This window comes from Tursiops truncatus, chromosome 2 (assembly GCF_011762595.2).
Source record: "Tursiops truncatus isolate mTurTru1 chromosome 2, mTurTru1.mat.Y, whole genome shotgun sequence".
In the NCBI taxonomy this organism is placed as follows: Eukaryota; Metazoa; Chordata; class Mammalia; order Artiodactyla; family Delphinidae; genus Tursiops; species Tursiops truncatus.
Window position 1 is genome coordinate 13,754,128 of NC_047035.1, and position 10,799 is coordinate 13,764,926.

General features: G+C 51.6%; 1 pseudogene; it reads right to left on the bottom strand.

The window, feature by feature from the left end:
- Positions 1-8,254: 8,254 nt before the first annotated feature.
- On the bottom strand, positions 8,255-8,757 carry LOC101317712 (large ribosomal subunit protein eL21-like; annotated as a pseudogene).
- Between the last annotated feature and the right edge of the window lie 2,042 nt (positions 8,758-10,799).

Here is a 10,799-nt window from a genome sequence, read left to right on the forward strand (position 1 = left end):
GGTGTGGAGGAACTGGGTCAGAGCCTGGTCCTGGGGAATTCTGTAGAATGGTGGCAGTGGGCGAGGATGTTAAAGAAGAAACTCTCTCCTCTTGCACATGAGGAAGCTGACGCCTGGCGACACAGCGCCTCACCCCTTATCAGTGGCAGAGCCTGGACCTCCGGCTCGTCGGGCCCTTCTGCAAACCCAGCACTAGACCTTTGGGAGCCTGGGGCACAGAGACGCCCATTGTCAAGCGTGGGGGTAAGCGCCGGGAAGGCTGTGTCCCCAACCAATGGGAGCCCACAGTGATGATGTAATGCTTGGCCTCCAACGTCATTGGCTGCTCTTCCTGCCACTCCAAAACCCACTCCAGGGCAGTGCTTTTCGCGGCTGGGGGTTTTCCGCAGAAGGAATCAAGGGTCTGGGGAGGGGGTGGGGCGCGAGTTGGGGGAGCTAAGGACTGAGCCAGGAGCCCGGGTCCCTCCCTGAGCAGACCCGGGGACTGGCAGCTGCCGGCTGCTGCCTTTACCAAGCTCTAAGCTCATGGGGGAGCGCGGGGAGAGGGTTCCAAACACCCCCTACTCCGTCACCCCCTGGGGCAGCGCAAGTGTCTTCGAGTCTGCGGGCGCGCAAATCCTAGGAGAGTCAGGAAGGAAGAGGCACTAGCCCGGCCCTCCGGGGAAACAGCCTGGTGCCCGGAGGGAGGAGGCTGAGCTGAGAATGTGAGGTGTGAGATTCGGATGCCTACGACTTGCTCTAGACACGTGATGAATTACAGGTTTGAGTCCAAAATGTGGCATGGGCAGCCAGGAGCTGCCCAGGACTTGCCTTCGCCTCAGAAATCCCTGTGCTTTTTTTAAAAGACCATTCAAATGGCCCGAGGGAGAGAGAGCAGGGGGAGTTGGGGATGGAAACCAAAGCAGCTTTTACTTCTCGAAGGAGGGGGTGAGACACCTGTGGGCCCCTCCATCCTATCTCTGCCCCAGGAATCCCAACTACATGCACTGGCACACAAGGGCCCTATCCCTCCCCCAACCCTATGAGGTAATCCCTGTCGTGATCCCCATTTTACAGATGAGAAAACTGAGGGATGGAAAGGTGCAGTGGCAGAAAGCCAGGACCTGACTCTGGACTGCCTGACGCCAAGGCTGGTGCTCTATGGTTCACACAGGTCCCCAGCCAGAGGGACCAACCTGGGCATGGGGAGTCCTGGGATAGAGGGACTGCTTGGGTGGGGGGAAGGGTGGGGAAGGGAGAGGCTGCCTTGCAAAAAACACACTTCCAGCTGGAGCCACAGAGTCAGGACACACGGAGCGTTTCCTTGCTCTCCTCAGAAACAGGGCAGAGGCCTAGGACTACCCATGCCCCCACCAAAGTGCACATTCAGGGCAGAGGCAGTAGGTCCCTCCCTTCCAGCCCCTCCCATGGGGGCTGGCCCTCTAGCCTAGGCCTGAACTAGCCCACTTCCCACCTACTTCCTACCTGTGCTTTTGCCAAAGGTGTGCAGGTGACCTGGGCCTCTGTCTCTGTCACACAGAGCGCCCTCACAGGGCCAGAGACGTGGGTTCCAGTCCCAGAATGACCTTGGCCTCTTAACAGCTATGGAACTTAGGCATGGTCTTGGAGCCTCTCTGGGCCTCCCTCAAGGTCTTGGGGGTCACACCCACACAGCAGGTTCAAAGGACTCCTGGCATGCAGTAAGCCCCCCCCCCCCCCACACACACACAGGTAGCCTCCTTCCCTTCTCAGATGCAGATCTTCAGGGGGTAACACAAAAACTGCAGGCTGGGGATCTGGACAGGATCTCAGAGCTCCCTTAGACTCCTCACCCCCCACTTGATAACTGAAGATACTGAGCCCTCTTGAGGCAGTGCAAGGACTGAGGATGGCTCTCCAGACTCCCAGCTCAGGCTCTTCCCACACCCACAGGTCTCCTTCCCCACCACCCGATGCCCACAACCTCCACTGCCCTCACCCCCATCACTGTGCCCTTGCTGTGAACCTAGCTGACTAGGGACTCTTTAACAAAAAGGAAAGGGGCAGGACAGGCTGGAAGGCCCCCCTTTCTTCTCTGAGGGGCAGGCTGGGACTCCTGCCCCCAGGCCTTCTGAGCAGCCCCCAGACAGAAGTGGGGGTTGGTGGGGGAGAGACCAGGTACAGGAAAAGGACAAGGAGAATGACTGATGACTGTAGTTACAGGGAGGGGCACTCGGGGGTCCTGAGCTGGCATGAGGGGCTGACCATCCATCCACCCAGCCCGGACGCCAGATTGTTCTGTGTGGCTCTGCTCCCCTCCCCCTCAGAGAGGGGCAGAAGAAGGGGTGAAGGGGGAGCTTGGCTCTGGCAGCAAGGGGAGATTATGGGGAGGCAAGGCAGTGCTGGGCAGTGTGGTGGGACCATTGGCATGGGGTTCCAGTCTGAGCCCTGCTGTGAACTTGCTGTGTGACCAAGGACAAGCTGTTTGCCTTCTCTGTCTCAGGCTCCCTATTCCATAATAAGAGGTTAGACTAGAGGGTTTCAGGGGCACATTTCAGCTCCAGCACCAGCAGAGGAGGGGGGCATATCTAAGACCCCCTCGACCTTACTTGTCCTAACTCTACCCCCCTGCGTCATCAGCATCTCCTGTAAAGCTTCCTCCCCTCTAACAACTAGAACAGTAGACATGACCAACCCCATGTGGCCATCGATGCAATGAATGCTCAGAAGGTGTGTTAGTTCACTCAGGCTGTGTAAGAGAATGCCACAGACCAGGTGACTTATAGACGAGAGACATTTATTTCTCACAGTCCTAGAGGCTGGAAGTCTGAGATCAGGGTGCCAGCATGGTTGGATTCTGGTGAGGGCCCTCTTCTGGGTTGCAGACAGCCAAGTTCTCATTGTATTCCTATGTGGCAGAGATGGGGAGAGAGCTCTGTGGGCCTCTTTTAAAAGGGCACTAATCCCATTCATGAGGGCTCCACCCTCATGATCTAATCACTTCCCAAAGGCATCCACCTCCTAACACCATCACATTGGGGGTTAGGATTCCAGTGCATGAATTTGAAGGGGACACAAACATTCAGTCCATAATAGAGGGCACAAGGGAGGTGCAAAAGTCACCAGTGAGCAGGATCTGCCAGGAAGCAGTCTTGTGATAGGTGTTCCAAAGGCCTGGCCACTGGCAAATATCAATAGGAAAAAACAGGCTGAGGAAACATCCCATCAGGCTGGCCTACTTGTCTGTGAACCTGGCAGGCATTCAACTGGTCAGCTCATCAGATAGCAGTCAGGCTGGTGGCCAGTCAGCCAGGCAATCAGATACTCACTTGATCCATCATTCAACAGCTGGCCAGGTCAGCTGCCCTGGAGGTTCCAGGGCCCCTGGCTGGAGAATACTTTGGGGCTACCTCCAGCCCTCCCTTTGAAACAGAAATTCTGGACTGCTCACCATCCCCAGGTACCCCACACTCTCCCACCTCCAAGCCTTGTCTTCCCATTCCCTGTATTGAACACTGTATCAGTTCTCTATTTCACAGTAATGCTGTGTAACAAACCACAAAACCCATGCTTACGAGTATGCATTTGTTTAGCCTCTGAGTCTGGGGGTCAGCGAGGCAATTCTTTTGTCTTAACTGTCTCACTCATGTGTCAGCGGGCAGAAGAGCTGTGGGCTGGGCTCTCTCACATGCCAGGGCCTCAGCTGGGACAACTGGGTGACTTGCCTCTGCTCCATGAGGTGTCTCATCTCCCAAGAGGCTAGCCCAGGCTATTCCCATGGAGGAGGCTGGAGTCCAAGAGAGTGGGTGGCAGCATGCGAGTCCTCTTATGGCTTGGGCTCAGGACTGGCACACTTCTGCTGCATTCTATCAGCCAAAGCAAGTACCAAGGGCATCCCAGATGGGAGGTGGGAAGGAGCTGCAAGATCTCACGGCAAAGAGCGTGGGCCAGTCCCTGGGGCCATCAGTGCAATCGGCAGCAAACACCATTGCTCTTCCCTCTACCTGTTAGCCTGTTTCCTGTTCCTCAAGACCTTTCTCAGTCTAGTTCTTTGAAGTTTTGCCTGAATGTGCCTCTACACAGCCACTGCAGTTTAAATGAAGTGCTGGCTTCTCTCTGCCCTCCTAGTATTTTTTTGGTGGTTGTCTTAAAGCCCCCAAGGCCGTGGGTTGACTTTCCCAGCTGCCTCCACGGTTAGGCGTGAGCTCCAGAGCCCATGAGCTGCATCAGAGCCAGGAATGACAGCAGGTGGGGCTGCGAGCTGGGAGGCCAGCCTGGTGCAGAAGTCCCCTACCTCCACCCACTGAGAGTCCTAAGCAGCTCACCCTCCTCAGAGCAGGACACTGTATGAGACACCCACCCCTCCCAATTAGTACCCGTCTGTCCGTGGGCAAATCAGCTAATTTCTCTGAGCCTCTGTAACCCTTACTCCGGGGTAGCTAGAAGGGAGGGTGGCTGACAGCGGAGGTCAGCCTCAGGGCCCACAGCAGGCGTGATGCATGGCAGCTTCCAGTCTTCTTCCCTTGGTCGTCACAAACCCAGACTCCCTCTTTTTCCCAGCATAATGCAGAGCCATGCAACAATTTCCCGGGCAGGCCGAGCCCGCTCCGCGCTGTTCTCCTGCTGGGCTCCCCTCAGGTTTGGTGCCCCTGGGCATTTGAACATACAGCCTAGCTCATGGGGAATCGCATACGCACGCTTCTCCCTCCAGTCCGCCACATCGCCCCTTGCCTTGGCCGCGTGTTATCTCCTCTCTGCTCCCCTCCCCGCCCCTTTACTTCTACCCAGCTGATGCTTCTGCAGAAATGCCCAACCAGGCCATCACGGCCTTCCCAGGAGGATGCCTCCAGAACCCAGAGGCAGCGGGAGGCTCCCAGAAGGTGGCCTCGGACGGCACCTTCATGTGCGCTCGCTGTCATGCTGTCCTCCCAGAGCCTGGCCAGCACCGGGCACTCAGCGAGGGCTTGCGGGTGGCATTGTGACTTGAAAAGGAGGGTCTCAGGCTGGCCCAGATGATGCTCTGCTGCCCACCCTCTCCCTGGGTTCCTATTTTTGCTCCTCTTTCTCCTATTTCTGAGACAGCTCTGTGTCCCGATCTCTCTTCCCACAGTATGTGTGGGACGCCTCAAACGCTGAGCCTGTGAAATTCCTACAGAATTGATCATTGCGGGGCAGTGAGCTCGGGCTGAAGAGTGCAGTTGCTGGATTTGGACGGCGTGGATTCCCACCACTTGGGTCTCAGTGATGGTATCTGGGATTCGCTGTCACCCACCTAACTGCCAGGGGTTTCCAAAGGAACCTGAGTGCTGAGTGAGTGGTAGGGGCTCCGGCTGGCATTCCAGGGTACGCTCCCAGAAGGCAGGAAAAGGCGTCACTTGGTCTTAAGCGTTATAATCATGACCTACGCTGATACAGCAGTTCCCTGTGCCAGGCACCACCTCAGTGCTATGCATCAGTGACCCATCACTTGATCCTCACAAGAGGACAAGGATTCTAGGTGCCATCATGACCATCGCCCCATTTTACAGATGAGGACACTGAAGCAAAGAGAGGAGAAGTCTAAGTGTGACAGGGTATCCTGGATTAGGTCCCAGAACAGAGAAAGGACATTGGTGGAAAAACTGGAGATACCTGAATAAAGTCTGGAGTTCAGTTAACAGTAATGTACCAGTGTTCCTTTCTTTCTTGGGATGAATGTAAGATGCTAACATCAGGGGCAGCTGGGTGAAGAGTATGTGGGAACTCTCTTTGCAAGTCTTTTGTAAATCTAAAATTCTCTTGACATAAAAAGTTTAAAAATAAAAGAGGTTGGGCTTCCCTGGTGGCGCAGTGGTTGAGAGTCCGCCTGCCGATGCAGGGGACACGGGTTCATGCCCCGGTCCGGGAAGATCCCACGTGCCGTGGAGCGGCTGGGCCCGTGAGCCATGGCTGCTGAGCCTGCGCGTCCGGAGCCTGTGCTCCACAACGGGAGAGGCTGTAACAGTGAGAGGCCCGCGTACCGCAAATAAATAAATAAAAATAAAAGAGGTTAAGTGACTTGCCTGAGGTCACATGGCTACTAGGTGGCAGAGGGGAGAATTAGGTCCCAGACCATCTGGCTGCAAAGACCATGCTTGTGGCCCCCATACTCCAACTCAGAGGGCCACTGTCACTTGCCCTCCCCAGCACACATGACCACTATCATCATGTCAGAGGGTGCACAAGCCCATGCTTGGAGCCTTGGCAGGAAGTTCCAGGGGTGCGTCCCTCCCCAGGGCAGTGTGGGAAGTGTGCACACCTGGATCTGTGTTCAGTCTCAGCCCTGCCCCCATCCTAGCCCCAGGAACTTGGGTGAGTGTTTCCTTCCCTTAGATCTCTTCTTCAGTTATCCCCATCTTCTGATGCCTAATCCAAGCCCCATCTTCTCCCTGGTGTCGTTCCTTCTCCTTGGGTGTCTTCTTTATGTCTGGAGCAAAGTGGGTTCCAGACTGGATAACCCAGTCCTTCCCCAACCAGCCAGCTATGTTCCTTGATGCTCTTGACATTGTTCACATGTCAGAAATGAGCTCTGCCCATCAGAGGCACCAGCACCTGCCAGACAGGGCTCCTCCCCAGAAAATGGAGTCCCAGCTGCAAAGTTCTGATAACTCCACCTCTTCCCTCTGTTCCCTGATTTAAGGGTGATGACAGCTGTGGCTTCTACCTCTGTGTTATGCTCATATCCCCCGTTTCACTTCTTCAATTCTCCAGCACCTGTTCAAATAATTTCTTACATTAAAGTCTGTTGGGAAAACAAAACCAACAAATGCTGTGTGATCCATAGGGCAGCCTGGAGAATGCAGGCCTGAAACCAACCCCATTCACTACAGTGCCTGTGCCTGACTAGATGGCATAGCTTTTGGAGTTAGACTAGCTTGAGGTTGAATCCAAACTGTACTACTTACTATCTGTGTGACCTCAGCCTGTTTTCTTAACCTCTCTGAGCCCCGGGGTGGGGGGGGGGGGGTTGGGGTTTTTTTAATCTATAAAATGGAAATAATCATAACCAACCCTCAGGGCTGTTGTAAGAATTCAGCGAGATGATGCATCTAGCCCTTCTCACACGACCTGGAAATAAGAGTTCAGTAAGTGATAGCTTTTGTTATTGTTATCATGATTAGTATTGGAGAAGTCTTACAAGGGAAGGGGTTCATTTGGTCTTCATGTGTGGCTAGCAGCCTCCCGTGGAGAAAAACTCCACTTTGTTGCTATATCAGATATCTACTGCTGCATAAAAATATCGCTGCAAATCTCTGAAGCTCGAAACAGCAATCGTATTATTTTTCATGTCTCTGTGGATTGACTGGAGTTGGCTGGATGGTACTGTGGGTCTTGAGTGAACTCACACATAAGTCTGCAGTTGCCCAGCTTGGGAGAGGCTCTGCCACATGTGTCTTTCATCCTCCTCCGTGGATCACTAGGCTGGCCTGAGCACAGCCTTCTGATGGTGATGTCAGAGGCGCAAGGGGACGAACCCCATCAGGTAAGCATTTGTCAGGACTCTGCTTGTGTCAGCTCTGCTAATATCCCATTGGCCAAAGCAAGTCATATAGGAGCCCAGAGTCAAGGGGTAGGGAAGTGCTTCCTCCCCACAGTAAGAGGGCACTGCCAATTTACATGGCAAATGATGTGGATACAGCAGGGGTGAAGAATTGGGTCCATTAAGGCAATCAACCTATTGCACCCTACACTCAACCTCAATTACTCAGATCCTTCCCACATGCAAAAATCAATCACTCCCATTGCAAGACTGAGAAACAGCCGGTGGCATCAAGCTCAAAATCTACTTTCTCATGATCTACATCAGTCCAGATACAGCTCCTTTTGATCCAAGACCTCTGGGCAAGTTATCCATCTCCCATACCTCCAACATATAATGGTAAGCTAGGGACAGGACATCTGCAATAAACATTCCTATTCAAACAGGGGAAGAAGGAGGTCCATACCAGTCACTGGTCCATAGCAATTCTGAAATCCTGCTGGGAAAACGTTTCCAGCTACCACAACCTTGGGGATAGGTAACATTCCTTGATTAGCTCCAAGATCTGCATTCTTTTTTTAATATATATATAAATTATAATTGGCAGTTTATTCACCAGTGGAGTATATTGCACAGCAAACTACCTCACATCTTTCAGGAAGAAAAACTACTAAATTTGGAAAGTAAAGACGTCACCCACTGAATCTGGACACAATTAAAATGTGCTTTAAATATTTCTTTGGGGGAGGGGACACAACACTTCTACTCAGTTAAGAGAAACACTTGTACAGTCCAGGTCCCTTATTTTCTTTACACCCATCATGCCATGAGTTCATAGGGAATGGGCTCCAACAGTTCAGGCTCCTTTCCATTGGTTCTCACAAAGTGTGCTTCTCTGGGTGGAGCAGGCTGGTGCTTCAGTTGAACCCAAGTACCTTTCTTTTTGGCTTCCTTCTTTTTCTGATCATTTTCCTTCACACATTTCAGGAAGCTATCTCGGGTCTTAGAGTGCTCAAAAGCTCAATATGCACATTAATTCTCTTGGCAAGAATCTTGCCCTTAACTTGCTTGTTTACAACAGTGCCAACACCATGCTGCCTAACACTGTAGACGCTTCCAGTTTTGCCATGGTAACATTTGTGGGGCATTCCTTTTTGAATAGTGCCCATTCCCTTGATACATACAATATCACCTTTCTTGTAGAGTCACATGTATGTGGCCAAAGGAACAACTCCATGTTTTCTAAAAGGCCTAGAGAACATGTAGCAGGTGTCCCTCCTCCTTCCCTTTGCATTGGTCATTTTGACAAATTACTGGAAGATGGCGGTTCCGGCCCAAAGGCTCCAAGATCTGCATTCTAAGAAAGGTTCTCTCCCCATTGTTCTCTATGGCTCTTGCTCCAGCCTCTGAGATGTCCTTCCTTTTCTATCACCATCACTGGCTACTTCTGAAGGCATTATAAAATATAGGCTTTAAGCAATCTTTTGAAACTACTTCCTACCCAGAGGTCTTTTTATACTTTGAACAATTTCCATCTCTTTTAATTCAGGCTACGAGTTGTTTTGTCAATATAACTCTGCCTAAAAACTTTGTGGGTTCCCTTTGTCTTTGATTCCATTCTACAGCATGTGCCAGAAGCCACAGCAACAGAACAGATTCTAACTTCTCTATCATGCTTCTAATACTACTTGCAAACTAGGCAGTTATTTTATGAGCTTGTCTCTTTTTTGTAGTACCTTATCAAACACAGTCATAAAAGCCAACTGATGCTTTCAATACTCTGCTGAGAAATCTCTTTGCCCAAGTCCAAGAGTTTATTAGATACACTTTTTATCTCCCAAGTTACTAACAGTTTTCCTAAAGGATTCAGCATTACATAATGTGGATTGCCATTTTTCCAGCCTCCAAGAGCAATTTCCTTACTTTTTTTTCAGCCTTCCCTAATAGTTTACTCATTCCCACCACCCAGTCCCAAAAAACAACGTTACATATGATTTATGTTCACTTCTGCGTACCAGTTTATGTAGCAGTTAATTATTGATACATAACAAAATATCCCAAATTTCAGTCATTTAAGATAACAATCATGAATGATTTTTTCACAGGTCTGTGAGTCAGCTGGGGGGTGGCTGACCCAGGCTGAACTTGACTGGTTCTGCTGGTCTTGGCTGGGCCAATTTATGAGTCTGCAGCTCGTGGATCTAGGCTAGGCTCAGCTGGGGATGGCTGTGCTCCATGTGTCTCTCATCCTCCACCTGAGGCCAGTGGGTTCACCTGGGTATGTCCATCTGAAGGTGATGGTAGTAGCACGAGGAAGCAAAATCAGTCCTGCAAGCCCTTATCTAGTGTCTGCTTGAGCCATATCTGCTGTCATCCCATTGGCCAAAGCACATAGTCGAGCCCAGAGTAAAGAGGTAGGGAAGTACCTCCCACCCACAATAAGGAGGGTACTGCAAAGCCACATGACAAAGGGCATGGACACAGGGAGAGGTGTAGAACAGGGCCATTAATGCCACTGTGGTCAAAGGCAAACACTCGCTCACTTCCAGTCCTTTGCATCTGGGTTTTCCTCTTCTTGGAATGTTGTCCGTATAATTGTTCTACAAGGTAATGTCCTCCTTTATCAGATGAGAGGGGTGAGGATCAGATCAGAGAAGTCCCTTCCTCAGGATCACACCGCTAGTAAGTACAGAGCTCACATTTGAATGCAGGCCTGTTTGGGCACCTACTAAATGTATATGGAATGAAAGGTAAGTCATTTCTGCAGTGGTTATACCCATAGGGTTCTTGAACTGTAGAACCTAATTCTGGCTAACAAGCAGGGGAAAAATGCTATTTATTGGAAGGAAACTGGACAGCTCAGTGGTGAAAGAAACGCTGAAGAAACAAAGGCAGGTCCAGAGAACTCAGTCAGAAAGGAGCTTTTGGGGGCCATCACTGTGAGGATGACTCAAGATGTCTTTGTCACTCAGGCAAAGAGTCCTGTGCCTAGAGAACCTGATTGACCCAGCTTGGGCATTGGGTCCGCCCTGTGGGTAGGGCATGGTGGCTGACAGCCAGCCCCTCCCTTCCCCCCACCTCACGGAATGGAGGAGGGGAGCTTCTTAAAGGAGATGCTGAGTGAATTTCCCCCAGAAAGGAGAAGGGAGGGATAACCTGGGTGCAGTGATTGGGCGCATGGACTTGGGAGCCAGGCTGTCTGGGTTTGCCATCCTGGCTTTCCCACTGACTAGTTGTACTTAACCAGTACAGGCAGGGTATTAACCTTCCTATGCCTCAGTTTCCTCATCGGTAAAATGCTGTTGTGCAGTAATGTATCAACCTCACTAGATTGCTGTGAAGG